Source organism: Canis lupus, chromosome X, assembly GCF_003254725.2.
Source record: "Canis lupus dingo isolate Sandy chromosome X, ASM325472v2, whole genome shotgun sequence".
Taxonomy (NCBI): Eukaryota; Metazoa; Chordata; class Mammalia; order Carnivora; family Canidae; genus Canis; species Canis lupus.
Window position 1 is genome coordinate 9,809,278 of NC_064281.1, and position 26,677 is coordinate 9,835,954.

At 45.5% G+C, this 26,677-nt stretch overlaps 1 protein-coding gene across 9 annotated transcripts in view; it reads left to right on the plus strand.

Annotated features, from left to right (window-relative positions):
• The window catches only part of EGFL6 (EGF like domain multiple 6), a 242,542-nt gene that overhangs the window by 24,712 nt on the left and 191,153 nt on the right, over positions 1-26,677 (plus strand). For all 9 annotated transcript variants that reach the window (XM_035711858.2, XM_049107435.1, XM_035711859.2 and 6 more), the window contains exon 3: positions 4,074-4,173. The gene's annotated coding sequence lies outside the window, so the exon portion shown is untranslated. The remainder of the gene's footprint in view (positions 1-4,073; positions 4,174-26,677) is intronic.

Consider the following 26,677-nt stretch of genomic DNA (forward strand, 5'->3'; position numbering starts at 1 on the left):
TGAACAGCAGGCCAGCAGAAGCAGAGGAATTAGTGATCTAGAAAACAAAAAATAATGGAAAATACTGAAGCTGAACAAAAGAGAGGAATAATGCAACACGAGAATAGACTTAGGAAATTCAGTGACTCTATCAAACGTAATGACATTCATATTATAGGAGTACCAGAAGAAGAAGAGAGGAAAAAGGGGGCCGAAAATTTATTTCAAGAAATAATAGCAGAAAATTTCCGTAATCTGGGGGAAGGAAACAGGTATCTAGATCCAGGAGGCAAGCATAACTCCCATAAAAATCAACAAAAGGCGACTAACACCAAGACATATTGTAACTGAATTTGCAGAAGATAGCGATAAAGAAAAATTCTTAAAAGGAGCAGGACAAACAAAGTCCTTAGCTTACAAGGGAAAACCCATAAGGCTAGCTGGAGATTTCTTAACAGAAACTTGGCAAACCAGAGAGAGTGGCATGATCTCTTCAAAGTTCTGAATGGGAAAAATCTGCAGCCAAGCATACTCTATCCAATAAGGCTATCATTCAGAATAGAAGGGGAGATAAAGAGTTTCCCAAAGAAAAACTAAGAGTTCATGACCACTAAACCAGCCTTGTGAGAAATATATTCTTTAAAGATTTTATTTATTTGTTTGAGAGTGAGAGTGGTGCATGAGAGCGGGGAGGGGCAGAGGGAAAAGGAGAAGCAGACTCCCTGCTGAGCAGGAAGCCTGACTCGAGGCTCAATCCCAGGACCCTGAGATCATGACTTGAGCTGAAGGCAGACACTTAACTGACTGAGCCACCCAGATGTCCCAGCCCTGCAAGAAATATTAAGGAGATTCTTGGAATGGAGGAGAAAGACCAAAAATGACAAAGACAAAAGAGGATCAGAGGAAATTCCAGAAATAATGACAAAACGAGTAATAAAATGGCAATAAATATCTATCAATAACTACTCTGAATGTAAACAGACTTAATGCTCCAATCAAAAGACATAGGGTATCAGAATGTATAATAATAATAAAAAACCAAGACCCATCTATATGCTGCCTGTAAGAAACTCATTTTAGACCTAAAGACCTACAAGACCCATCTCTATGCTGCCTACAAGAGACTCATTTTATTTTATTTTTTTATTTTAATTTTTTTTGCAAATGAATAATTCTTTTATTTCAAATAGACTGTATTTCCCAGAGGAAGTTAAGTAAAAAAAAAAATTTGGAAGAGTTAAGAATATCATGAATAATAATTGTTAAATATAGTTTTACTTGTTTTTTTATACAGGCTTTAATTTTGAACTTTATTTTATTATTTTACTTTATTTTTTTATAAATTTATTTTTTATTGGTGTTCAATTTGCCAACATACAGAATAACACCCAGTGCTCATCCCGTCAAGTGCCCCCACCTCAGTGCCCGAAGAGACTCATTTTAGACCTGCAGATTGAAAGTGAGGAAGTGGAGAAACATTTACCACACAAATGGAGGTCAAAAGAAAGCCAAAAGAAAGCCAGAGTAGCGATATTGATGTTGGACAAACTATCGTTTAAAACAAAGACTAACAAGAGACAAAGAGGGGCATTATATATTCGTAAAGGAGACAATCCAACAAGAAGATACAACAAGTGTAAATATTTATACACCCAACATGGGAGCACCCAAATATTTAAAACAATGGAACTCATTGATGATAACACAATAATAGTAGGGGACTTTAACACCCCACTCACAGCAATGGACAGACCGTCCAAGCAGAAAATCAATAAGGAAATCACGGCTTGAATGACACACTGGACCAGATGGACTTCATAGATAGATTCAGAACATTTCATCCCAACGTGGCAGAACACACATTCTTCTCAAGTGCACATGGAACATTCTCCAGAATAAAGCATAGACTGGGTGACCAACCAGGCCTCAACAAGCACAAAAAAGATTGAGGTCATACCATGCACTTTTTCTGGCCACAGTGCTGTGAACCTAGAAGTCAAACACAAGACAAAATTTGGAAAGACCATAAATCCGTGCAGGTTAAACAACACATTAGCAAACTATCAACAGGCTGGCTGGCCATACAGGAAAACTTTCAATAGGAATGATGGTTTCAGAAAATACCATTATTTCTTACAAGCTCATATGGGGACTCTACCCACTAATGACTCCGAATTGTTTTCTTCTTCTTTTAAAAGTCTTTAAATCATTTTTAGAGCCGACAATGAAATATATTCCCAATTCCACTTAGTCGTTTCAGCACAGGAGCTCACCCTGGGGAGTCATCCAGGTTGTCCCTAGGCTGGGGAGATTCAGGACAACAGACTTTGGGTTTAGACGCCACAGCTGCTTGGATGAGTAGCCCCCAGACAATCTGGGCCAGGGTGCGACTGGAGACTGGGGGCTTCTGGCGAGTACTAAGCAGGATCTCAGACACAGTCAGCTTCTTCCTTCCTCCCTCCCTCCCTCCCTTCCAGAGAATAATACCTTAGAAAACTTTAAACTTCTTAGGAAACTAATTATAGACGAGAACGTGCAAGATGAGAAAATTTCAGCCTGCACCATTTTATATGGTAGAGAGCATAGGGAGCGAGATGGAGAAGAATCAAGTTTCAAGTCATTCAGGGGTATTTTGAAAATCTTGTTGTATAAATAATATGTTTCATAATAAACTTCTGTTTCAAAATATGTTAAATCATCAAGTAGCATTTTGTCACCAATAGACATTTATTAAGCACTTAGTATGGACCTGGCATTTGCCAGACACGATGTGTATTTATTCCAGAGAAGTAAACATGAAAATCCTTCCAGTGACCTTTATCAAATGCCATGATTCGTCACTCCACGTGAAGTCTCCACATATTCTTTATCCTGCATTTAATTTCATTCTCTGTCCTAGAAAACAGGTGTGTGGTTGGAGACAAAAACCAGAGCTTTGAGTCAGGCAAATCAGCTTGAATTCCAAATCCCACTATTAACTTGCACTAGGATGTGGCTGTAATATCTTGGGACAAAGACATTTGTCCTTTACCCCAAGATGATAATCACTCATGATACTTCCCGCCCAGCCCTCTGCTTCCTTCGCTCAGCTTCTAAGGAAATCAAAGGGAAAATAAATATATCTAACATCCAGTCACTTTCCACCACTTCTGCTGGGCCACCCTGGTCCCAGACATAGTCTTCTCGTTGGTCTGCCTTACTTCTGCCCTGGTGCCCCTGCAGCCTCCTCTCCATTGTGTAGGCAGAGTGATTTTCTTAGGAAGGAAGAAAGACCACGTCATACTTCTCAAAAGGCTCGCTACCCATGTCGCTTGGAGTCAATGCTACATCTTTGGCTGTCCCTTCCTCTGGCCTTTGCACCTGCCATTCCTTCTGCCTGACAGGCTTTCCCTCCCTAGGTGGTCAAGGCTCACTCTCTCAGCTCCACTATCACATCACTGAAAAGGCCTTCACCAACCAGCTTCCCCGAGCAACCCCTCCCCACCTCCGTGGTGCTCCCTACTACACTCCATTCTCTAAAATTGTTTCTCTGTATCACCTCTAACTCATCCAGTACATGTTATCTATTTGTTTATCATTTTTTAATGATCTTATTTATTCTTCATGAGAGACACAGAGAAAGGCAGAGACATAGGCAGGGGGAGAAGCAGGTCCCTGTGGGGAGCCCGATGTGGGACTCGATCCCGGGTCTCCAGGATTACACCCTGGGCTGAAGGCGGCGCTAAACCGCTGAGCCACCTGGGCTGCCCAACAAGGAATATTTAAAAGATGAATGAGATGTTTGACATCTTTTTTTTAGTACTAAGGCTTCAAAATCTAGTGTGTATTTGCCACTTAGAGCACATCTCAATTTGGACATTTCAGGCGCTCAGTAGCTGCACAAGGCTGATGGCTACTGTTATGGACAATGTTTGCATCCCTGCCAAATTCCTATGTTGACATCCTACCCCCAGTGTGATGGCATCAGGAGGCAGTGCCTGTGAGAGGTGACTAGGATTACTTGAGGTCATGAGAGCAGAACCCTCATGAATGGTATCAGTGCCCTTAAACGAGTTACAAAAAAGCTTACTGCTGTCTGCTGTCTCCCATGTAAGGATGCAAGAAGACGGCCCAGGCTGTGAACCAGGAAACCAGCCCTCGGCGGACACCGAATCTGCCGGCGCCTTGATCTTGGACTTTCCAGCGTCCAGAACTGTGAGAAATGCATGTTTATTGCTTAAGCCTCTCAGTATTTTGTCGCGGCAGCCCCAACTAAGACAGCTACCGAATGGGACAGGGCAGATCTAGGCTTTCTCCTTAAAATGTCTCGGTGGCCCATGTTAATAATATTACTGCTGACGTATCCAGTCAACTGAAACAATTTCTGAGTGTCTACAATGTCTCGGGAGCTGTTCTAGGCCCTAGGACACAGCAGTGGGAGAAGTAGACAAACTTGGCCTTCCCGTCCAGAATTGACGTTCCGGCCTTGAACGCAGTACGCAGTAGCAGGTGTATAACAAAGGAGAATAACGGCTGCCGCCATGGAGAGGGGTGACAGGGAGATCCTGGGGTGGGGTAGGGTTGCAGTCTTTCAAAGATCATTCTGGAAGGCTTCGCTGAGCCAGTGGTGCCTGAGGGAGGTGGGGGAGAAAGGCATGGGGGCGTCCAGGGAGAGGGGGCTCCAGGTGCAGGAAAGAGCAAGGGTGGAGGCTACTTTTGGAGTGTCCGGGGACGTGCAAGAAGGCCGCTGTACCCGGAGCGGGGATGCAAAGGACGGCGCAGTAGGAAATGATGTTGGGGAGGGGAACAGAGCGTCCTCACAACTTAGTAGGACTTTGGCTTCCTGCCACGCCCCGAGTGAGAAAGGGAGCCTTACAAGTGTTTTTGTTTTGTTTTGTTTAAGATTGTGTTTATTTATTTAGAGAGCATGGACAGAGGGAGAGAATCTTAAGCAGCCCTGCTAAGCGTGGAGGCCAATGCAGGGCTCGATCTCAGAACCCTGAGATGAGGGGCTGAGCGGAGATCAAGGGCGGTCACTTAACCAACTGAGCCACCCGGGCGCCCCCTTGCAAGCATTTTAAATGGACAGTTAATAAGACCTACATTTTACCAGCACATTCTGACTGAGCCCATACATTCGCTGCAAGTCCTGGCATTGTTTTTCCCTAGAACGCACTGCTGAGGGGCGCCTGGGTGGCTCAGGGGTTGAGCGTCTGCCTTCAGCCCAGGGCGTGATCCCGGGGTCCCAGGATCGAGTCCCGCATCGGGCTCCCTGCACGGAGCCTGCTTCTCCCTCTGCCTGTGTCTCTGCCTCTCTCTCTGTGTCTCTCATGAATAAATCAATGAAATCTTTAAAAACAAACGAAAGAATGCACTGCTGAAATGTGGTTGAGCTCTTCAAAGGTGGCCCTTCCCCGGTCACCTGCTCTGCAAGTCTGTCTTTGCCCGTTTGGCTGCATAGAGGGACAGAAGGAGTATACGTTCAGCTTTCAGGAAGGTCACCGTGTAGGATGAAAAAGATCAGTTTCTGGGCAATGTCTTCCATCAGGCGGACATCCCATGGAAATAAGACACACCTCCCGAGAGCGCATTCCATTTGTGAGATTAAAACATCTCCTAGCTGAAATGAGGTCTGCCTGTGAGACGTGGCGACCAGGAGACATGGCCTCTAGACCCCTGTGGCCCAGGACCAGCAGCGCCAACCCCTGCTGCAGAATCTCCGGCCCCGACCTAGGCGTGCTGGGTCACAATCTCAATTTAACAAGGTCTCCAGGTGAGTTGTGCACACGGCCAAGTTTGAAAAGTGCCCCTCTTGACCTTTCAATTCTGAGTCCTCTCTGAATTTCTCCATAATAATGATATTTTAATGGCTTAAAATAGCGATAAGCATTTACTATTTTTCATGATTATAAAGATTGACTGGACTCCATTGGGTGATTCTTCTGCTCCTCATGGGCTCGCCTGGGGCTGTGGCTCATCTGGAAGCTTGACTGGGCTGGAGCGGCCATGATGGCTCATGCCCATGGCTGGCGGCGGCCTGGGGAACATTCTGTCCCAGGTTCTGTCAGCTGAGGATACAGCCGTCCTGGGGTCAGACTGGGCTGGAACGCCCAACGTGGCTCCCTCTCACGGCGGAGAGTTGGTGCTGGCTGCCGACTGGGAGCTCAGCTGGGAATGTCACCTGGGGAGCCTCAGTCCAATGTGGAATCTCCATGTGGCTTGTCTTTTTCTTTTTTTTTTTTTTTTTTCAATTTATTTACTCATGAGAGACACACACACAGAGAGAGAGAGAGGCAGAGACACAGGCAGAGGGAGAAGCAGGCTCCATGCAGGGAGCCCGACGTGGGACTCGATCCTGGGTCCCCAGGATCATGCCCAGGGCTGAAGGTGGCGCTAAACCGCTGAGTCACCTGGGCTGCCTGTGGCTTATCTTTCTTAGAGCATAGCAGCTTGATTCCAAAAGGGAGCTTTCCCAGGGACGAAGCTGTAGATCTCCTCCGGCCCACCTCTGGAAGTCACTCAGTAAGACTTCGCTGCATTCTATTGGTCAAAGCAACAAGGCCAAACTAGATTCAGGGGAAGGGGAAAAGACTCCATCTCTTGATGGGAGGAGTGGCAAGGAATTTACAGCCTTCTTTAATCCGTCCCCCGATAATAACTGACGTCTCATGAGCAATCGTCATACGTTATCCAATATTATTCAATTCATCAATTTTATTTTTTTTTGAAGAGAAAGATTATTTTTTAAAGATTTATTTATTTATCAATTCACCAATTTTAAAATGCATCTTTCTTTCTTTCTTTCTTTCTTTCTTTCTTTCTTTCTTTCTTTCTTTCTTTCTCTTTCATTTTATAGGTCTACAAAATGTTGTTAAGTTAGTACAAAAAGGTCCTGTGGACCCTTACCTGGTTTTCTCCAGTGGTTAGACTGCACATAATTTTAGTATAATATTGAAACTAAGAAACTGACACTGGTACAGTATGTGGTGTGTGGTTCCATGTCATTTTAAAAGTGCACAAGTGAAAAATAAATAATATTTTAAAAATTTAAAAAGTAAATAAAAGTGCACAAGTGAGGGGCACCTGGGTGGCTCAGTGGGTTAAGGAACTGCCTTTGGCTCAGGTCATGATCCGGAGGTCCTGGAATCGAGCCCTGTGTCAGGCTCCCCGCTGAGCCTGCTCTTCCCTCTCCTCCCTGCTCGTGTTCTCTCTCACTATCTCTGTCGCTATCTCTGTGTCTTTCTCTCTCAAATAAATAAAATCTTAAAAAGTGCACAAGTGACAGTTGTCAGGTGGTTGCCATGCAAGTACTAGTGCCACATTTCATCAGCTTTTTTTTTCTTTAAAGATTTTATTTATTTACTCATGAGAGACACAGAAAGAGAGGCAGGGACACAGGCAGAGGGAGAAGCAGGCTCCCTGCAGGGACCCCGATGCGGGACTCGATCCCGGGACCCAGGGTCACAGCCTGGGCCCAAGGCAGGTGCTCCACCAGTGAGCCACCCAGGCGTCCCAACATTTCACCAGTTTTAAAAGGCATGTCCTCTCATGTTTCAATTCTCTGAAATGAAAATGTGCCTTACAATCAAACACACCTGACAATTAGAAGCATCATTTTTCTTTTCCTGGTAGTATATAAAATGGTATAATAGCTTAGGTTCCACGAAATATTGTATCGGCCCACTTTCCAGATGAAGGAACTGAGGCACAGAGAGATTAAGAAATCTGCCCAAGGTCACATGGTGAGTCGGGTTGTTGATGGGAGCACAGGGTCAGAATTCAAGCCCAGGCACTCTGACCCTAGAAACAATATGCTCATTTTTACTCTCTTGGGAGGAAATTATAACGTGATTACACCTAGCATCTTATATCTTGAGCATGGCATTGGTGAGATTTAGTGAAAAATATGTACAGGGACAAACCCCTCCTCTCTGGGTCCAGATCCTGCGTGCTTACCCCACCCTACGTTCCTCACCACAGAGCTAACATTCCTGCCTTCTGTGGGTATACCTTTCCTGATCACAAAGCTATATGAATTTGGAAGGTTAAAGGAGCAACAAGCTCAGGAGCTATTTAATGCTGAGCTTAAAGCAACAGCACGCTGCACGTCTATTGGCTGCTCTCTGAGCAACAGACTGCTACATCCGTGGAGTTCTAGTGCAAGGACACCTTTTTCCTTGGTGGGACACATCCAACCCTCCGTTTAATCAATTCTCTGTGGAGATTAGAAATTGAACGGGGAAAAATGAAATTAAGAACATGGAAAGGAGGTGATCCGTTTGAATTTCATATATGTGATGAAAATAGTGCAAATTCTGGAGACAGGTAGACCACCTATGGGTTGAAAAAAATAATTTTTTTTAAATTGTAAAGCTGTTTCAACCACATCTTACAGATGATACCCCCCCTTTTTTTGCACCACTAGAATGCAAAAGAGAGAGAGAGAGAGAGAAAGAAAGTTATTCATTGGTAGGTTGGAGCTAAATATAATGTTTACTACATAAGCCACCACCAAGAAAAGAGGAAATTAGTTTAACCAGATGGGATATATACAAAACTAATTACAGATCACAAGTTTAAACTTTGCTTCCCAGGCAGCTCTTTGAAATCCTAATCTCTAACTTGGGGCTAACAACCAAAAAACACAGCTGGCCATTTAAGAAAGCTGGGATTGGATGCCAGTTTGCCTTGTGTTCTAAATTCAACGCACAACAGGCCTACCTGCTTTAAAACCTACTCACTCTTCCTTTCATCATGCTTTCTTTGATACGAGCTATTTTGTGGGTCAAGAAAATACAGCAAAATCCAGAACAATTTAGGTCTGTTGAGAGGGTAAAGGCAATTATCTAGACCAACTGGGAAACTGTCGTTTCAACTAATCATTTCTGTATAATCGGTTAAATCTCATCCAGGCTTGTGTGGTCACAGAATACAGTGGAGGCAAGAAAGAACGGCTTTATCAACTTTGCCAAATAAAAAGGGGCCCAAAACACAGTAATTTGCTTGGAGTCAAGGTCCGGTTTGTTGAACCTGAACTAGAGAAGGTGGCAGAGAACTTGATTTTTATAAAATCAATTTTTATAAAGTAATCTTTGAAGTGACTTTTGATATCAAAAGTCAAATAGATAACATTTTATCTAACACTTAACTCAAAGCCACATCATCTCATTGAATTCCTCCTACCATAACCCCCTGAGGTAAATACCATCATTCCCATTTTACGGGTGAGAAAACTCTATCTTAGAAAGGTTAAGTAATTTGTCCAAGTCTGCACACTAATAAAAGGCAGGTCAGACTCCAAACCATTCTATCATTTGTGCCTCATTATATATGCATTTCTGTTGTAAGCATATAAACATGAATTTCAAAACCTATCAGGCCCCAGTAATTTGGAGTAAGGGGCTGTGGGCCTGTATTTTATTAAGATTTCCGTTTATAGTTCTAGCATTTCAGGAATTAGATTTCAGTGACATGGAAAATCTAGCCAGGAGGTAATTGGGTCCATTTTCTGCCCCAGGGTCACGGAACTGTGGTGTTTTGTAGCAGTTGCCTAGTTGGGGTTAACCACATAAAGGTGGTCCTCACCCACATAGACCTGAATTTTTTTTGTTTTTTTAATTTTAGAAAGAATAGAGTTCATTATTAAGTCCCTCAGCAGGGTCTCGGGTAGCATCCCATAATTAAACACATTAATATTCATGCAGTGAAATATATAAATATTCACCCTAAATGGGAAAAAGACTATAAATAGCTACCAGATGATTGAAGCCAAATTCTGCTAATAAATCACTAATGAAAAAGAACTTGGACTTTTCAAAGCACTTAGGTCATGGGATTGTGCATAAAGAGTTGTAGACCTATGTATTAAATACTTCTTTATCATTAGAAATCGAATTCTGAGGGATTCCAGTCACTGCTTCCAGAAAGTTCTCTCTTTTCTAAAACTATGTAGCACACTGGGCTTTCCCAGTGTGTGCAGTTCAGCTACCTGCCACCCTCTGTGAGAACATGAGAGCTCAAGATGGATGGGCTGTATGAGATCTACTTGTTATCTTTCTGAAGTTTACCCCCAATAAAACCTATTCCATCCTTATACCTTCTGGTGCCAGTGGTCATATACCCTCCACACAAAAGCAGAGAACCACTCGACTAGAAGGAACCTTCAAGTTCATCTAGTCTAATTCCAGGTCATGGCAGCTCCCAGCATGCCCCTGATGGTCCCTCCTTCCTGGTATCAACATCGTATTAGAGGTCCCTCTGACTGACAGGATATAAAAAAAGTCAAGATACGCCACTTCAGAGATTAGGTTGTAAAAGGTCTTGCAGTGGGGCACCTGGGCGGCTCAGTCCGTTATGTCTGCCTTCAGCTCAGGTCATGATCCTGGGGCCCTAGGCTTGAGCCCCAAGTCGGGCTCCTCCCTCAGTGGGAAGCCTGCTTCCCCCTCTCCCTCTGCCCCCTCCTCATGCGCTCTCTCTCTCTGTCTCAAATAAATTAATAAAATCTTTAAAGAAAAGATATTGCAGTTTTCATCTCCCTCCCTCCTTCTCCCTGTCCCTCCCTTCCTCATCACTAGCTCTGGGGAAAGCCTGTCTTCCTAATTCTATCCCAGTGGCCATGTCATGAGAACATTTAAGCTGTCTTATGGAGGGTTCGTGTGGCGAGGAACCCAGACCTCCTGCCAACAGCGGTGTGAGTGCGCCGTCTTGGAAGCACATCCTCCAGCCACAGTCAAGTCTTCAGATGATTGCCGCCCTGGGTGACATCTTGGCTGCAGCTTGATGAGAGGCCCTGAACTGGAACCATTCATCTAAGCTGCTTCCAATTCCTGATCCGTGGGAACTCTGAGCTAATGAATGTTTTTTGTTTTAAGCCACTAAATTCTGACAGTATTTTGTTATGCAACAATACGTAACTAACACATTCCCCCATTTGACAGAAGAAGAGGTTGAGCCCTAGAGACATGAGTAGAAGCTCCAGGACTCCCCTAGTCCCGTGACTCCAAGGGCCACCCTAGCTCATTCTGCTTACGTGGAATGGGCAGGATGACTCTAATTTTTCATGATCTTGGGTGCTATTTCCCAGAATCTTCTGTTTTCTCACAAAGAAACTAGAAGCCCCTGGAAAATCTGGCCAATCACTCAGTTGTGAAAAGGAAAGTTTGGCACAGATGTCCTGGTTCTGGAGGGAGCCTGCCCACTTGCTGAATTTCCCAAAATAACCTGCTTTTGTGGGTTTGTTTTTTTCAGGAGAGAATTTTTGTTTTTTCCTGTAAGGATGAAGCTTTCTAGAATGCGGTTGTTAAGTCAGGGAAAATGAGAAAGTATCCAGCCCCTTTCCTGTCCTTGGTGTCAAAGAGCACCTTCTTAATAAACTGTCCACCGTCTCACAGGTTTTAGGTCCGTGTTGGCTCTGGCCTGGCCTGTGAGCCGGCGGCAGACAATAGAAGTGCAGCTGGCCCCCTGGTCATGTTACTGGATGAGTGATTGCACTCCCTGCTCTGATGCCGAGTATCCTCCCACCAGCTGCAGTTTACATACAGGACGTGCTTCCTGTCTGAAGCCCCTGTCTGCCTCTCATATCGCCATAGGCCATATGCTTGTGTGTTTTAAGTGCAGATGGAGACATTAGTCACGTAATGCATCATATGGGAAAATTCAGAGGCTGGCTATTTTATTTCAATACAAGAATTAATTTCTACCGTCGGTAACTCGTAGAAAAACCGAGAAATGTCAGTCGGAATTGTAGGTGGAATATCTACCCCTGCTTAATTTTACTAGGTTCTTTCTCTTAAGGTTACAATGTGGCATGACATGTGCAGAAATTCTAGAGCGACACATAAGCCCAGTGTGGTAGATTTATGGCAGTGAAGGCCCCACCTCTTCACCCCTTCATGCATCCTCACTCTCTGGCCTGTGACTTCGCAGTGTTTTCCTTAACAGGCAGTACCTATCCCCCATCCCTTGAATCTAGGCTGGCCTTGTCACTTGCTTTGTTCCAATAGAATGTGACAGAAGTGACTGGCAGTTCTAAGCCTTGACCTCAAGAGGTCTTAGAGCTTCCCTTTTCCTTTCTTAGAAGCTTGCATCTATCACGTGAATGTGTCCGGACTAGCCAGCGATCGGCCAGCCAGCCAACTCCCAGACATATGAGAAAGCCCAGCCAAGAGCAGCAGAGCTAGCATCTTGACCCACATCTGACCACAAATGCATGCATAAGCTCAGCAAAAATAAAGAACCACCCAGTCATCCTGTAGACTCATGAGCAATAAATGGTCGGTTTTTAAGCCACCGAGTTTTGGGATATTTTGTTATGCAGTATTATTTGTGGTAATAGATACCTGGTATGCAAAGGCCAGGGGTGTTTTGGTATTGTGTGGATGCTCAGACCCCAGGCCAGAGGCAGGCGATGAGAGGTTTCCAGGGAGTGAGCTCTGCATGTCCCGTCTCCGGGTTATGAGCCTGACTGATGGTCTGAGGTCCCAGTAAGAGACAGGGCCATAGGTACTACCCAGCAGTGTGCACACTTCCAAGTCACTGTCCTGTTTGCAGCACAGGGGTTGAGTGTCCGTCTTCCAGAGTCCAGTCCCAGTGATTCAACATTTCTAGGGTAAAGACCTCCTACCCTCAGCTAGGGGTCTAACTGCATCTTATAGAGATGTTTAACAAAGCCACCAACTTTCAGCTACATCTGCCTTCCGTTTCCAGAGGTACCTGGTTCTACCAGTTACTGAACATTTGTGGAAGAGGGGGAGTTCTTGTTTTGTTTGTTTTTAAAGATTTTATTTATTTATTCATAAGAGACACACAGAGAAAGACAGAGACTCAGGCAGAGGGAGAAGCAGGCTCCCTGCGGGGGCCCGATGCGGGACTCAATCCTGGGACCCCGGGATCACGACCTGAGCCCAAGGCAGACGCTCAACCACTGAGCCAGAGCCACCCAGGCATCCCTTGTTTTTTTGTTTTTAAGATTTTATCTATTTATTTGACATAAAGGAGGAGAGAGAGAGCGAGCCCCGGGATCATGACCTGAGCCCAAGGCAGATGCTCAACCACTGAGCCAGAGCCACCCAGGCATCCCTTGTTTTTTCGGTTTTTGTTTTTAAGATTTTTATCTACTTATTTGACATAAAGGAGGAGAGAGAGAGAGAGAGAGAGCGAGCGAGCACAAGCAGGCAGAGAAGAAGGCAGAGAGAGGGAGAAGCAGACTCCGCGCTGAGCAGGGAGCCCAATGAGAGACTCCATCCCAGGACCCCAGGATTGTGACCTGAGCCAATGGCAGACGCTCAACTGCTGAGCCACCCAGGTGCCCCAGGAGTTCTTGTTTTGACTTGGGTTGGTTTTCAGCTTTCCCTACCTCCAGCTTAGGGCTCCCTGGTCAGATGAGGCAAAAACCTTAAGACAGAGCAAACTCTCAGGCTTCCTTCCTGGAAAGGACTGGGCATCTGTGCAAGGCAAGGGATGGGTGAAGCTGGGCCCTGGTGTCTCGAGTTCATGAGCAAGAATGACCCAGGGCAAAAAGAGGATTGATTAAAACAATGTAAGGGGAAATAGCAATGGAAGAGATCCTAAGAGTCTTTAGATTAGCTTCAGCAGCATCTTTAGTGACTAGCGAGAAAAAAATACTAAATTGAAACTTATGGGCAGCCCCAGTGGCCCAGCGGTTTAGCGCCGCCTGCAGCCCAGGGCGTGATCCTGGAGACCCTGGATCGAGTCCCACGTCGGACTCTGCATGAAGCCTGCTTCTCTCTCTGCCTGTGTCTCTGCCTCTCTCTCTCTCTGTATTTCTATGAATAAATAAATAAAATCTTTAAAAAAAATAAAATAAAAATAAATTGAAACTTATAAACGAGGACCTGCTTTGATGAAATCTCTCAACCGTTTATAGCTCCTGTCTTCCTAACTCTATCCCAGTGGCCTACAATTCACTTACACCCTGAAACTATCGATGTGTATTTCAGTCTGAGTTTTTCCAAAAGTTGTTTTCATATCTTTGGTCAAGGTTAGATTCCATGTGGGAGCTATTATATACTTAACATTTTTGTAAGTATTGTCTGTGCTTTTCTGAGTTTTTCTTCAAAATTATTTCCTGGGGGGATCCCTGGGTGGCGCAGCGGTTTGGCGCCTGCCTTTGGCCTAGGGCGCGATCCTGGAGACCCGGGATCGAATCCCGCATCGGGCTCCCGGTGCATGGAGCCTGCTTCTCCCTCTGCCTGTGTCTCTGCCTCTCTCTCTCTCTCTGTGACTATCATAAATAAATAAATAAAAATTAAAAAAAAAAAAAAAAAAAAATTATTTCCTGGGTACTTTCCCCAAAATCAACAAAAGAAACAAAAAACAAGGATAAATGGTCATGGTCACTGCAAAATACAAACAATTCCATAACTCCCTTCCTCTCATCATTCTTCCCCCATACTTGTTTTTCCCTTAGATCTGGTTCTTCAAAGAATCATTTTTAAAAAGATTTTATTTATTTATTCATGAGAGACACACAGGGAGAGGAAGAGACATAGGCAGAGGGAGAAGCAGGCTCCATGCAGGGAGCCTGATGCAGGACTCGATCTCAGGACCCAGGATCGTGACCTGAGGCAAAGGCAGACGCTCAACCACTGAGCCAACCAGGTGCCCCTGTCCTTGTAAATCCTAACCTTATTTTGGAATGTAGACTACTGCACCATGTATTTAGTACTTTTTTTTGTTGAGGTAGAATTGATATACATTATATTAGTTTCAGATGTACAACGTAATGATTGATATTTGTAAACATTGCAGAATGATTACCACAGTAAGTCTGTTAACATCTATCACCACATGTTGTGATGAGAACCTTTAAGATCTACGCTCTTAACGACATTAAAATACGTAATACAGTATTATTAACTACAGTCACCGTGAAATTATGTCTGCACAGTACACCCCCATGGCTTCATTATTTCGTAATCGGAGGTTTGTAACTTTTGGCCACCTTCAGCCAGTTTGCCCACCTCCTAACCGCCACCTCTCACCACCAGCAGTCCGTTGTCTGTATCTATGAACCCGGTTTTAGACTCCACATATGAGTGAGATCATATGGTATTCATCTTCCTTTCTGACTTATTTCACTTAGCATAATATCCTTTAGGTCCATCTGTATCATCACAAATGACAAGATTTCATTGTTTATGGCTGAATAATATTCCATCCTATCTATGTATCGTATTTTCTTTGTACATCTGTCAGTGAACACTTAGGGTATAACCATATCTTGGCTACTGTAAATAATGCTTCAGTGGACATGGGGCTGCATATATCTTTTTGAGTTCGTGTTTTCCTTTTCTTTGGATAAGTACCCAGAAGTGGGATCGCTGGACATATGGTAATTTTATTTTTACTTTTTTGAGGAACCTCCATACTGTTTTCCACAGTGGCTGCATCAATTTACATTCCCATCAACAGGGCACGAGGGCTTCTTTTTCTCCACATCCTCGCCAATACTTGTTGTTTCTTGTGCTGTTGATTTTAGTCATTCTGACAGGTGTGAGGTGGTATCTCATTGTGGTTTTGCTTCGCATTTCCCTGATGATGAGTATCTTTGCATGTGCCTATTGGCCGTCTAAGTCTTCTTTGAAAAGAGTGTCTATTTGGATCCTCTGCCCATTTTTTTTTTTGCCCATTTTTTAATCAGACTGTTTTTTTGCTAGTGGGTGAGATACTTGGTACTTTTATTAAAGATGAGTGGTGGGGTTTTTAAAACTTTTTAAAAAGATCTTATTTATTTATTCATGAGAGACACATGGAGAGAGAGGCAGAGACACAGGCAGAGGGAGAAGCAGGCTCTATGCAGGGAGCCTGATGTGGGACTCGATCTTGGAACTCCAGGATCACGCCCTGGGCCGAAGGATAGCGCTCAACCGCTGAGCCACCCAGGTGTCCCGAGTGGTGGTTTGATAAAGGTTTTCAAGATGAAGGATGACTCTAATGCTGATGCTGTATTTACTCCCTGCTTTGATTTGGAAAGGATTCTCTATGGATCCTTAGCTCTCCTAAGACAAAATCAATATAAAACTTAAAACTCAGGGCCTGAGAAAATGCACACGGACAAAAACCAGGGGAAAAATAGAAAAAAAAAATGCAGGCTCTGTTCCAGAGATGAGCCAAAAATTTGGCTCCAAGCTTTCTGATAGCCCACTCAAAAAGGGAAAATATAGTCAAGTGTGTGATTCTTGTGGTCTAGGAAATAAAGCCTGCCAGTAATTCTGAGGAAGTAAAACTTTTCCTAGCACATAGAACTAAAAGAACATTCCCAGACAGGTCTTCACATGGGGCACGTGGCCTCTAAAATAAACATGGTTGCTGGTGTACTAGAGGTGTTTACTCAAAAATCCCTCTGTAATGAAGCTGAGAGGGGTGAATATCAGTGCACTTTCTGGCAAAAGCAATTTTTCAAGGGAGTCTGTTACAGTGTGACCTAAGCGTTCAGCTCTCCAGTGGCCTACCAAGAATGAATGAGTGTCTGGAGATGAATAGCCAGTTCATCCTTAAAATAAACTTCCAGTAACATCATTTCTCTCAACAGAGCTTTGACTTTTCCTCGTCATGCTTTTGAGCAGGGAATATCAGTAGACGGTCCCACGAAGGCTAAATAAAAGAGATTGAGCTTAATTTGCAATGTGAGGCTTTCAGGTTTGTTATAAAAGAATGTCCTGACAGCGGGAATTAGCGTTTCCAGTGGATTCCTGTGAGAATAGATTCTTTTAAATATAGTTTTGTCTTGTTCATCTTAAAGGCTGGAAAAATCTGCATAAGGCTTTTCCCAACCCTATGAGATGGGGACTGTGATGATTCATTTCCATTATGCTAGAAACAGAAGACTGTTTCACGCTGATCCCTGACTCCTGAGCTGGGCCAAGCAGGGGTAAGGAAGGAAACTTTAGAAAATGGGGCTCCCGGCCAACCTAGAGATAAATTTCATTTGGGGGCATGGCTCAAATCCACAAGGCCAGAATCAAACTTGCAACCGTCTGTTTGAGGCTTTGTGGGAACCAAGAATTCTAGGGCCCAGGGAGATGGGAGAACATCCTGGGAATAGACTCTCACTGCATCTTTTTCCGTTCCATGATGGAAGGCTCCCTAGGGCCTCCTTTCCTCAGGATTTTAGGGCTGGGGAGGAGCTTAATAGGCACCTTTAGAGCTCAAACTTGGACATACTGTGGCCCTTTCCCACAGAAGAGATGACCCCGAAGCAAGATCCTTGGACATCTCGTTATGTGCTTCCTGAGATAAAATTACCCAAAACAAATGTAATAGATCTCTCTGATGACCACATTCATTTTGCCAAGTATTTCCAACCTCAGGAAAACCAAATTGCATATTACGCCAGTGATTCCAGCTGGTTAAACGGAGATCATCCATCACCCAGTTTCTCTCAACCAGAAACAATCTGTAGGAGACTGAACTACCATCTAGTCAAGGAAACCTTCAAAATTGGAGGCAGGATGTGACAATTGTGGATATGTGTCTGCAATCAGCGCCGGCAGGTTGCCCAATTCTTGGTAGAGTAACTCGCTGAAAATGTTCTCCTTATATGCCCAGCCCTACACGTTCATCCATAAAAGGAATATCTTTGAGGTGAACGTACTAATTGTCTTGGGTAAAGCGCCCCCCAAAATAAAGCCTGAGATAGGATCCTTGGGCATCTAACTTATCGGGGGCTGTTTGCAGGAGAAATCTGTGAGTGAGTAAGGAAAGAAGGATTGGGAAGAAAGCAAGAGTGTGGCTTCGGGAGAAGTCTAGCTTCCCTCAGCCTAGTCCCACAGGGAGCTCTGGAGCATGAACAGCAAAGCAGAGTCCATCCCATCTTGAGACAAGGGGGCTTTGATAACCTATAGCAATCAGTCATTGGCTCCCAGCCACCCTGCAAGGGGTTGGCAGCGGGGAGTGGGGGAGGGGACCCCAAGCATCTCCAGTTGAGGCAGCTCCAAATGCCCAAGAGCATCCTCAAGGGAAGATGTCAGATGTGAGCTCTTAGCTGCAGCCCTTATAGCAGTTTAGCAAAAGCGATCCCAAGGCATGAGACGAGATACCAACAGCGGCTACTAGAGCAGGGCTTCTCAAACTTGAGTGATCCTCTGGAGCGCTTGTTAAACACAGATTGCTATACCTCACCCCCAGAGTTTCTGATTCAGGGAGGCTGGAAGGGGGCCCCCGAATTCACATTTCCCAGGTGCTGCTGCTGCTGGTGGTCCAGGGACTATCCTTTCAGAACCCCTGCGCATAGTGAACATTTTAATTAATTAATTAATTTATTTATTTTTAAAGATTTTATTTATTTATTCATGAGAGACACAGAGAGAGAGAGAGAGAGAGAGGCAGAGACACAGGCCGAGGGAGAAGCAGGCTCCATGCAGGGAGCCTGACCTGGGACTCGATCCCGGGTCTCCAGGATCACGCCCTGGGCTGCAGGCGGTGCTAAACCGCTGTGCCACCAGGGCTGCCCCATGTGCCTATATTCTTAAACTTGTTTTAGAAAATATGACTTATTAAATATCTATAAAATATAAATTATAGACTATATGTATTGTTTTCTGTTTAATATATATTATATAAATATATAAAATTATTTTTTTCTTTCACATGGGAAGCCATGGGAGGAATAATACCATTTCTAGAGAATGGGGAATCTATCATGAGGAGAAGCCATTATCTCATTCCCCAATTCATTTTTTTTAAAGACTTTATTTATTCATGATAGACATAGAGAGAGAGAGAGGCAGAGACACAGGCAGAGGGAGATGCAGGCTCCATGCTGGGAGCCTGACGCGGGACTCGATCCCGGGCCTCTGGGATTATGCCCTGAGCCTAAGGCAGATGCTCAACTGCTGAACCACCCACGCGTCCCCATACCGAACATTAAAAAAAAAAAAAAAATCAACCCCCTTTGGAAAGCTAGGTCATGGATATCTTCACTTTCTGGGCATTTACACATCAATGCACTTACAAAGGTTAAATAAAGTGAGGGGTTGGCTCATCAAAAATGTAGACAGACTGATTTTTATCAGGCCACTGACTCAGCTAAAAATTGCTTTCTCTCATCCATCACCAATCCCAACTCCCATGAGAGAATTTCAGCAAAGAATCGAAGGACAGTATCATTGCATCTAGAGACAAACCTCTCAGCAGTTCAGTGATGGGGTGGATGGAGGCCGGATGAGGAGTTAGGAAGCCTGAGCTCCACACCTGCTCCCCCACAAGTGACCGTGGGATCCCTGGCAAGTAGTCACAACCGGCTATGCTTCAGTTCCCTCGGATATGACGTAGAGACCTTAAAGGTCATGGCCAGCCCAGAGCTCTTCTGCCGGTTGCACCAGTATTTACCTCTGGGACCCCAGGCAAGCTCATTGGGTCGTAGGTCTTGGTTTCTGGATGCTGCGATGGGTGCTGTGTACTCAGTTCTCTCCCGAGCGCTGCCGCCCAGCCTTCTTTGAGCATTCTCCCCAGATGCATGCCAGACTCTTTGTCCACAGCTGAAAATGGTCAGAGGAAAGCAGCAACCCCTGAAAACACTTGCTTGAGTTTCCTTTGTTCCAAAAAGAGGAAGCAAAAAGGGTCACTGCTCTCGAGATGGACTGTCTCTGTCGCTTGATACATCACAGTTCGTGGAATCTTGCGAATTGGGAGCGTTAATGGCCAGGCCAAAGCTGACTCGGGGGCCTGGAAGATCACAAGGCTGGGGCACCCTCTAGAAGCTCTGAGGCTTGACTTTAATTCTCTGGGAACTCCACGTGGCGATCCGTAACGGTGTCTTCAGAGCGGTGTGGTCCATTGTATGAAAGCATCCTTGGGAATCCCTAATGCGTGGGTTAGGAGCGCAGTGGGCCACGTCACATGAATGGAGACACTGCTGTTTAAAATTTAATAAACTTGGTGATTCAGAAAGAGCACCGTGGTGCTGACCTTCAGGGTCCTCATGAAACAGAGACCACTATGCTTCCCGCCCCTTTGATGAAGGAAAGTCACACCGTGCGCCTGGAATGCAGAATTTCTCTTTGTTCAGCCGTTCAGTTGGATACAGATAATGACAATAAATATCTATCACGTGCTCTGTAAAAACAGCTATGTGAGAAGTGCAACAAAGGAAAAAGTAGGGTAAGGAGGGCAGGTGGTGCTGGGGCAGGTTTAGGGAGTCGGGAGGGGGGAGACGGGGAGGAGGAGGGGGATGTGGGGAGGAAGTGCATCCTGACACAGGGGCATCCGGCAGGCTCTGACACGCAGGGAACCTTGAGCAGAGCCTGAAGGGAGTGAGGGGTGAGCTCCATGGCTCTGCGGAGGGAGAGTGTTCCAGGCAGAGAGGGCAGCAGCACAAGGCCAGGCCGGAGTGCTGAAGAAACAGCGGGAAGCTCGAGGATGCTAGAGCACAGTGAGCCAGGGGAAGGGGCCACGAGCACAGGAGGGACGTGAGCTGACGTGAGCTCCTTTTGAAAGGATCCCTCTGGCTCCATGTGGAGAAGAAGGGAGACAGGGAGCTCAGTGAGGAGATAGTTAAGATGTGGCTTGGTAGTTGTTACCCCTGGAGGAGAGGTGTCCAACTCCCCGGATATCCATAGTTTAAAGGCCGAACAAGCAGAAGTTGCTAATGATCTGGGAATAGGACGTGAGACAAAGAAAAGGGCCAAGGATGAATGCAGTGCTTTCAGTGTGAGCCACCGGAAGAATAAAACCGCTGACATGTAGAAAACCGAGGGGACCAAGCATGTGAAGGGTGGGATAGAGAACAAAGGTTTGATCTAGAATGTTCTAAGTCTGACATGCCTAGTAGACACCCACGGGGAGAGGTCATGTAGGCAGTTGGAGTCCAGAGCCCAGAAGGGAGGTGTGAGCTGGAGACGCGATATTAGGTGGTGTCAACTGCATTCTTTCTAAACAACCATGTATTCTAAGCCTCAGTGGTAAATGATATATTGCAGCCAAGAAGCTCTAGGTGCGTAACAGTAGGTTTCTCCAACACAAGGCATTTTATAAACAAGTAAAACATAAAACCATAATGATTCTAAACAATGTGTGTCTTCAGATGAAACCTGCAGGTTCAGTTTTGCAGCCAGGACAAGCATACTCCACCAATATTTTGAGGGTCACCTTATGCAGCTGGACAGCCAGACCGAGGAGTAATGAGCCCTTCTCTGTCCATAGCTCCATGCCCTGGGGGAGAAAGGATCGGTGAAGTTGGGCTTCATCAAGATGGAGAACTATTGTACATCAAAGGACATTGTAAAGAAAGTGAAAAGACAACCCACAGAACAGAAGAAAATATTTGCGATCCCATACCTGATAAGGGGGCAGTGTCCAGATTATACAAAGGACCCTTACCATCCAACAGAAGAAGACAGACATCCCAATTTTTAACATGTTAGTCATGAGGGAATTGCACGTCAAAGCCTCAGTGAGCTACCACTCCAAACAAATGACGATGGCTCTACTCAAAAGAGTCGAAAATAACAAGTGCCGGGTAAGGATGCCCAGAAATGGGGAGTGTTGCACATTACTGGCGGGAATGGAAACTAGTGCAGCCACTGTGGAGGGCAGACGGGCAGCTCCTCAAAAAACATAGGGACACCTGGGTGGTTCAGTGGTCGAGCGGCTGCCTGCAGTTCAGGTCGTGATCCTGGGGGTCCGGGGATCGAGTCTCCCATGGGGCTCCCCACAGGGAGCCTGCTTCTCCCTCTGCCTGTGTCTCTGCCTCTCTCTCGGTGTCTCCCATGAATAAATACATAAATAAAAATCTTTTAAAAAAGAAAAAAGAAGCAAGTGTCATTGGCAGACCCTGCCTTTGCAGCAAGAAGAGATCGTCCCTAAGTTTTCATAAATAAGCCCTGGGTATCTCTGATACAGGCTCGGAGTCAAGGCCGCAGCCGGCCTGCTGCCGGAAGAGCCAACACTTTCCCAAAATGCGAGCCTCAAAACAAGGTTGTTCCCCTGATTTACATCCGCGGGGTTGGTATATTCCATTGCTCACTAAGGTCGAAGTGTTTTGAAAATAAAGTGTAACCAGCTAAACAGAATAGCCCTGATTCCTTGTTTACCAAAGAGAAAAATGAGAGACAGAAAGGCAGGATGGAGCAAACTGTGCCTTTGAGAGCACAGACTGTTCGGGGAGGGACACGCTGCTATTTTGGATCTTGTGTGGGTGTGAGGGTAACAGGCCTCTGGAAACAGCTGTTTAACAACAGAATGTGAGAAGTCTCCTGGGACTCCAAGGCCCGCCCTCTCCAGTGAGCCCAGAGAAAGTTCACCAGAGCCAGGAGAGTTCAATGCATTAAAAAATAATAATAATAATAAAAATTAAAAAAAAATGGAAATGGGGATTCAACACTGGAGTCTGACCGAGCTGCAGTGTTCAGCGGGGCTTTGCTCCCTCTGTTCAAAAGAACAACTCCAGGAAACTGAAAAGCCAAACCAGAAACAGACATAGTGTACTTTCCGGAAGAATAACTACCCTGAAAGCCGCTTCTGCAGGGATCCAGCCTCCCTCTGGGCGGATTCGGGGGGGTGGGGGTGCAAAGGGGGTGCTGACAATCTGCCCGCTTTGGGAAGGAAACAGGCTTGGGTGGAGGGACAGTGGACCCTTGTGCAAACTTGTGTTTCCGGATCCAGCATTAAATGCAAACTCTTTGATGTGATCAAGAATAGAAGATGGCTCGATGATGGAACTTACTCTCCTTTTTGTTTTAATGAATCACGATATCCACCTTTCAGAGCTGGTCCCCCGGGCACCCGAAATGAAAACCAACCCATTCGCACCCAGCTACAAAGAACACACTCTAAATGAGGACCCAAATGGTGGTGCGTTAAGAGCTGGGTAACCGGTTGATCCACTTCCTTTGGCTTTTCCTGTAGAGCCAAGGTGTCTTAATCATAGGGAGAGTAACGACGAAGTCTTGTCTGTTTAAGGTATAACTACCTTAAAAATGCTCCATCTGTAGCCATACTCTGGTTAACATCTTTAGCATTGATTCATTCAATCATTCATTCATTCAACAGATGCATATTTACTGCCTGCATCGTGTCAAGCGTCATGACGGGTATGGGGATAAGTGATGAGCAAAGCAGACACGGCCTCTGCCTGGGCCAGGAGGTGCCAGACAGAAATATAGAGAACTAGTTACTCAATTCGGGGCTGAGACCGAGGAGGACATCTTCCATCACCCAACTTCAAGGCCTCCTTCCCGAGTCCTCATTTTCTCTTCTGAGATTAAACTCCGTCCGTGATGAAATACAGTGGACCATCCACTCCCGAGAAACATAGGTCCTCAACATCAGAAGAAAATAGTCCAATTATACATTTCCCAAGGTCAGGATGATTTCGAGTTGAGCGATTACAGGAGCTCAGGCTGAGCTCGGACTCAGGCCTGCAGGCCTTTCCCTCACTTCTCGGGTTCTCCACTCTGGGTCTCTTATAAGCAGTTCTACTAGAACAACAACACGCAGGACTCCTCCCAAATGAACGTAACTTACAGTTACATTTACTGGAAAAGAGTAATAGCCCATTCCCCAGAAAACTGTGAAGTCTACAGAGAACTAGCCCAGCTGCAAGATGCACGTGATGTAATATAATGAAAATGCATGCCAGCTATACGATAGAACAGGACTTACAGGGCTTCCCACTAAAATCTAGTTTCTTGATCAGTTCTAGCCTTTTTCCAGTAACAATCCGTACCACTTTCTTCGCATTTCTTCTTCCTTCTAATGGAATCAGTCCCAAAGAAGGGCCTTGCATTTGTTGGATTTGTACCATGCAACAGACACTTTGCCTTAGTGGCAGAGTCGGCTTGGGGGAGTTTAGGGGTAGAGAGCAGAGGTCAGATTGGGGCACCCGGGAATCACCTGAGTGAAGAGTTCACAGAAGTGCCAGGCAACTTGGAGCAATTGATCTTCTAGAAGCTGGACAGCAAGACAAGAAGGATGACTGGCCATTGACACATCTAGCAGCCTTCCCATCTAAGTTGGTAGCCTGGATTTATTCCCAATTGTGGGGAACCTCATTGGAGATGCTCTCCATCCAACTCGTTAGGGAGAACTGCCTGGGTCCCTCAGGCAGCCTTCTCAGTTGCTTCCTGGCTAGAGGCACGAGGGTGGTCAAAGACTGGATGGCTGTGTGTGTGACCTCTATCCTGTCTCCCAGAGGGTGATCCTCGTGATTAGGGTCAAGCCTCCCAGAGGTCATGAGCCACCTTTGAGAGACTCAGCTCTGATGCCTGGATATCCAGAACATACAGAGATAAATCAGCGCTTCAGAAACAAAAATGAGTGAAACTCCACTGCCACGTCAGCCAGGGTACAGTGGAAACAGTCAGGAAACACGCCCAGTTTTTAAAACTTTAATGCCAGGCCTACTGCTGGCAAGGTCTTTCCAATAAAGCAATCATGGTTCTGTGCTTTTCTTCCTTTACCAACTGTATAATCAGACTACCTATTTATCCCAAAGGAGCAATGTCAGGTTAACCCCATAAACAAATTTCATTTTAACACTACTTAGGAAGACTGCAGGATCCGTACTGGCGCAACCCAAGACTGTTTAAATTACTCAAACTGTGAAACTGCACTCTTCCTTATGTGGTCCCCTGGATCTTAAACATCCTTATGAAATTACCCATGATTTATCAAGCACTTTACTTTTAAAATAATTCTCACTTACTTTTCACAACAAACTGGGGTAGAAGACCCCTTTATCACCAGTTAACAGATGGATACACCAAGGTTTACAAAGGATATGGAACAAGCCCAACCAATGAGGAATAATAGAGCAGAGATTCAAACCTGATTGGACCTCAAAGCCTGCAAGACCACAAGGCTCCCCACCCCCTGCCATTTTAATGGAGGGAGAGCCTACTTACCCCTTCTCCATGGACAAGAACCATAAATCGGAGGCACTCTACCACCCAGGAAAAGGGATCATAGATCCCACAAGCTCGAATAAAGGAAGGACACTCAGGCCAAACCGTCTTCATTAGGACTGTCACTCATCAGCAGCATCGTGCACAGATACAACATGAACTGTCTACAGAAATTCTTCCCCACAGTTACCAACCCTGTGTTATGGGCATGGAGGCTGCGGATTATCTCTTTTGGCAAAACCTCACTTAATGACGTGGTGTCTTAAAGACTGCCTGGGAGAAACGAGAGTACTACACAGAGCCCCCATCCCTTCCCCCCAGAGCTAAACCCCCTCAGATCCTATCTTAGCAGGTTTGCTTTAAGTCCCTCAAATTCTTTCACTTGAAGGCTGTTGGATGCAAGAGACCGATGCTCCCTTAGCCTGCTAAAATAAGAGAGGTTGGATAATGGGATGTACCCAGAGTAGGGAAGGGAGGTAGAGGGTCACAGATGCTGAGACACTTCTCTGCCTCTCTTGGAGCCTGCAGGTAAAGGAAGATTCTAGAATCCAGGCTGCTCTCCCAGCCCTGGGGTCCTCATTCAAGTTCTTGACCATTAACACAACTCAGTGGGGCCTGTGGGTGGCTCAGTTGGTTAACCAACTGACTTTGGCTCAGGTCATGATCCTGGGGTCTTGGGATCAAGCCCCACATCAGGCTCCCTGCTCGGGGGGAGCCTGCTTCTCCCTTTCACTCTGCTTACCACTGCCCCTGCTTGTGCTCTTTCTCTCTCTCTCTCTAATAAATAAAATCTTAAAAAAAAAAAAAAAAAAAAAACATTGGGGATCCCTGGATGGCTCAGCAGTTTAGCACTGCCTTCGGCCCAGGGCATGATCCTAGAGTCCCAGGATCGAGTCCCATGTCGGGCTCCCTGCATGGAGCCTGCTTTTCCTCTGCCTGTGTCTCTGCCTCTCTCTCTCTCTCTGTGTCTCTCATGAATACATAAAATAAAAAAACTTAAAAAAAAACACACACGAAAAAAACAACCCAAAACACAACCCAGCTAGTCTCCGCAGATCACCTCAGCTGTCCTTCTGTACCTGAAACTGGCAGAGGCTTTCTGTAGTATTGCTTCAAACTCCTGAGAGGTGAAAACTAACTGGCTCAATCGATCTGTTCCCAGCAGCCCCACACTGGCCTCTACGTTGACTGATCCCTGGGCCCATCTTTGGGCAGAGAACAGCCTTCCCAGATTGAGGAGAGCCATTGAAACAGGGTGGTTTCAGGGAGAAGAGGGGCAGTGGCATTGGCAGGTAACATGTCTGGGGTTAGATTCATGAGCAATCAAGAATCTTTTCTGACTCACCTAGTTTTCCCAAAAGAAGTTTGCTCTGTAGGATTTTTACTCGGGAGAGTTAGCAGGCTGTGATAGGACGGGGAGAAGGAGAAAGTGCTAGAAGAGAAGGGCTACTGTGTAAGCTCCGTAGGGCACCAGGTGGGAAGAAAAACCCCACATTTACTAAATTCCAGCTGTGGACCAGGCCCTGTGTTAGGTGTTGTGAGAGCTAATGATCAGAACACCTCCTGTATAGCGCAGATCCCAGCCTATCTCACCACTCAGCTTCTAGCAATATTTTAGACTTTTGACAGTGGACGTTGCAAGTCCTAATATTTCACAATTGGAAGGGACCCTGGCAAGTCATCGGTTTCCTCATATCAACAGATTACTCAAGAACACCCAACGTTCATAATCATCTACCATGTACCAGGCCCGGCGTGGAGCACTAAAGGTACAAAGCAAATTAAGAAAGTGATCATTCAAGTTGCTCCCTGAACAACTTGAACGATGGACACAGAGAGGTGCACAGACAATGTCA